Source organism: Amblyomma americanum, chromosome 1 (genome assembly GCF_052857255.1).
Source record: "Amblyomma americanum isolate KBUSLIRL-KWMA chromosome 1, ASM5285725v1, whole genome shotgun sequence".
NCBI lineage: Eukaryota > Metazoa > Arthropoda > Arachnida > Ixodida > Ixodidae > Amblyomma > Amblyomma americanum.
This window is the reverse complement of record NC_135497.1, coordinates 1,911,664-1,916,010: the sequence shown is the minus strand read 5'-3', so window position 1 is coordinate 1,916,010 and position 4,347 is coordinate 1,911,664. Positions and strand designations below refer to the sequence as shown.

Sequence of the window (4,347 nt, the reverse complement as noted above, 5' to 3'; positions counted from 1 at the left end):
TTCGCGGCGGTGGTGTTGCATTATTGCTTCAGGATGACGTTGAAGGCGAATTACTTGAAGCATACACTTTAATTACCCCAGATTATGAAATTGTTTCAGTTTCTACACAAAGCGCTGTGGTTTCTGTGTGTTATCGCCCTCCTAACGGTAATATTGCATCATTTTTACAGTTTTATGACATGTTCCTGGCTTTTGTTGTTCAGTATCACAATAAGAAAACCTTAATAGCTTGTGGTGACTTTAATATTGACATGGGTAATCCAAACCCATCTGCTAGAGATTTTAATATGACTATTATGTCTAATGGCTTTGTTAACCTGATCAATACACCAACCAGAGTCACAAGCGAAGGCCGTTCTGTTCTCGATTTAATTATTACTACCTCTATGCAGCTGAATGCTTTTTCTGGTGTTTTATCTTGTTGTGTTAGTGACCATCTTCCTGTGTTTGCTTGCATTGAGGACGCTAGTACAATAGGAAGTAAGTCCACATCAATCACATACCAAGCTATTACAGAATCATCATTGAAATCCTTTAGGGATGCGCTCATGAAAGTATATTGGAGTAAGATAGCTGAACTTCGTGATGCAAATGTTGCCTATAATACATTTGTCGATTGCTTTAAACAGATATATCACGACTGCTTTCCTCTTGTAACACGTGTGAAAAGTCGCAGAATCCGCAAGCCATGGGTAACGCCAGAGCTTTGCAGAGAAATACAAATGAAAGACAAGCTGTATAGAAAATTTTTGAGCAGCCGGAAGGTTGAGGACCTTGCGGTATTTAAGAAATATAGGAACAAATTGACTAAAAAACTGAGGTCTGCACGAACAGCCTATCACGTGTCACTTCTAGATGTTAAGAATGCTCGAAATGGTGTACTATGGTCGAGATTAAATACACTTCTGCAGCGGGACAGTTCCCGCACTGCATTAACAAAATTAAATATTGATGGAAAGGAAGTTTCTGGCATTGAACTGGCTAATGTATTCAATACTTTTTTAACGAGCTTGGCTACCTGTGCTGTAACACGTGCTGCCGGATCTGACGCTTGCAAATATGTTCGAATTCAGAATGAGGAAACAATTTTTCTGCATCCAGTCACGGTAGACGAAGTAGTGTCCGTGATAACAAATCTTAACAATAGCAGTAGCTGTGATATTGATGATATCCAAATACGGCCAGTCAAGCATGTAGTTGACATAATTGCTCCCATACTTGCTCACATCTTTAACATCTGTTTAGAAACTGCAGTTTTTCCGGAAAAAATGCAATTAGCAAAAGTTGTTGTTCTTTACAAAAAAGGAGATCGCAACGCCCTCGCCAACTACAGACCAATCTCTATTTTGCCAGTGTTTTCAAAAGCATTTGAGAAAATGCTCCATCTAAGAATGTCAAATTTCATCCATAAATTTAACTTGCTAACACCATTTCAGTTTGGCTTCTGCAAAAGCAAATCAACTGAACTTGCATTACTCCAACAAAAGGAATATATAATAAAGCAACTTGAAAACAAAGCTATTGTCACTGGTGTATTTGTGGACTTCTCAAAGGCTTTTGACCTGGTAAATCATAAAATCTTACTAAACAAATTACACTACTATGGTATCCGAGGAAAAGCATTCTCATTGTTAAGTTCTTATTTGTCGTTTAGACAGCAAGTGGTGTACTTAAATGGTATACGGTCTGAACCGAAGCCGCTCTTCTGCGGTGTCCCCCAAGGCAGTACGCTAGGGCCTCTACTCTTCAATATTTACCTAAACGATATTGTCAACATTAGCGATAATACAAAGTTTTTCATCTATGCTGACGATACGAGCGTATTTTTTTCGGGTGAAAATGTTCATGAACTTATCAAACAATGTAATGCCACAATGAAAGCCCTTGAGGTCTGGTCTGCAGTTAACCTGATGCAAATAAACGAGAGTAAGACCAAAGCTGTCATATTTAGGCCGAAAAATAAAGTTATCCCACCGCACGATAATATTATATTAAACTCGCGGGCTGTAGAAATTGTTGAGCAGTTTAAATGCCTTGGGGTCATATTTTCTGCCAGTATGTCATGGGATTATCATGTCAATTATATCTTGAAAAAAATAGCTCAAATCACTGGTGTTATAGGCCGTCTAAAATACATACTTCCCACAAAAACTAAGATGCTGGTATACAATTCAATATTCAACTCGCATTTAAACTATTGCCAGTTGGTGTGGGGCACTACAACATTCACTAACCTTGAACGTATTCATTTAATGCAAAAAAGATACCTCCGAAATGCATATAATTTACCGTTCCGACATCCAAGTGCAGCTTTCTTTTGTCATTCCAGAGTTATTAAAGCACATAATCTTTATAAATATCGCCTCAGTGTTACTTTTAAAACAGAAATCAAGAAGAACGTAACAAATCTTAAAAATTTAGCAGAACTAAAGAAAAAAGAATCAGTCTATCCAACAAGACGTGGCGAAGAATAGACAGTGCCAACACCTCGGCTAAATCTTGGTAGGGAATGCCTTCAGTACACACTTCCATCTCTTCTAAATAGGTATATCCACATTAACCTTGATTTGTTTTCTTTTTCACGTCGTGAACTACATAATTTGTTTTTGAATAACATTGTTTAAGTTTCATTATGTATACATATTGCTGTTTCGTGTATTCTCCGGTGCTTCCTTGATGTGCTTGTTTTTTTTTTTAAAATTGTATAAACTCTTGTGTTGCCTCCCTGTCAATAATTAGGATTGTAGACTCGTCAAGCTGCCCAAGGGCACCTTTTTTCTACGATTCCTCCATCTGTAGTGCTAGATGGGAAATAAACTTTGATTTGATTTGATTCATGGCGCGGTCCTTGCGAGAACAGGACTTGTCGGGCTAGTTGGTTGATCATAATGCAAAAAAGACGAACTGCGCAACAAGAACACGGACGAAAGGGACGCAGACACACACTAACGCAGACTTACAACTTTACTAAAGAAAGGAATACAAGGCAAATATATATAGCGATCCCCAACGCACTTCAAATCTGATCAATATGGCACGTGACAATCTGCCCAATCTGCGTTACAATCTGCGTTAGTGTGTGTCTGCCTCCCTTTCGTCCGTGTTCTTGTTGCGCAGTTCGTCTTTTTTGCGAGAAGCATTCTGCCTCTACAAGCAAGCTCATCCTACATCCCAGGTTGGCCTCACAAAATTAATATCCTTGCCTCCCGAGTGGGTGAAAGGCTCGCCACAGCGGCAAGTGTGTGTTTGCATATGCTGTGCAAACTTTCAGTTGTGCCTCGTGGGACTGCAGAACGCGTCCGGAAGGTCGCTTTCTCCCGAAGATATGCAGAGTCTCTGCGTATACCAAGAACCTACTGTGTCATGTTTCCTCAGGAATTGTGAGCACTGTCCACAAGATGGCATTTTCACTTCGGAAAATTTTGAAATGAGCAGCAAGGACGAGGTGTTGATTGCTACATGGAAATACGGTGAGCTAGTTAAAAAAACTCTGACCGCTTCATCATTTATGAGAGGATTTCTAAGAAAGACCATGAAATGGGTTCCCCACAACTATATTAGATCTGTGCAAGCAAGAGCAATACATTGCAATTGTTTTGCATTTTGATTTCGCCGAAAACTGGACAGTTGTGCTTCCAGACGCAGTACAAGCGTATCACTGGCAGAAAAAGCAGGTCACCGTGTTTACCTGCGTTGTCACGTCAAGAAAATCGACTCGGAACTACGCCGTTATTTCTGACATGTCTCATGATTCAGCGCATGCAAGCTTGGCTCTGTCGAAAATCAAAGCACACCTCGAAGACAACACGCCAATCTACACCAAGATAACATATAATAAATATATGTTAAATATCAGAATAGTTAAATATCAGAATATGTTAAATATAGAATAAATATCAGTTTCATGAGCTACAAAGCAGTGAACATCAAGAGACGAAATGGATGTTTTCGGCCACTGGACGGCAAAAATGCTTGCGACCGCATTGGTGGGCTTGTGAAACATCAAGCATCACACCACAATTTGCGGAAGCCTGCAAATGAGGCCATACAAACAGCCAGCGGCTTCGTAGACGCAATTCAAGGAACGCTAAAGAACATCACCATTCTGGAGCTCCCACAGAGGGAGCTTGCAGACTTTTGAGAAATGAAGGAAGAATGGGAAACGGCAAAGAAAGTGCCTGGGGTTCAGACGCTCCATATGTGGAAGTATGTTCAAACAAACGAAGGCAGTGCATTCTACGTGACCTCCACCGCTGCTTCGGAATGGAAGAGACTGTGATCTGGTTTGTGCTTCGTGCTGGACAATATACTGTGTGCATACCGAAATTAACTGCAGCCGTTTATTTC

General features: G+C 40.2%; 1 pseudogene; it reads left to right on the top strand.

Moving 5' to 3' along the window:
* Positions 1-3,427: 3,427 nt before the first annotated feature.
* On the top strand, positions 3,428-4,141 carry LOC144113916 (uncharacterized; annotated as a pseudogene).
* The last annotated feature ends 206 nt before the right edge of the window (positions 4,142-4,347 follow it).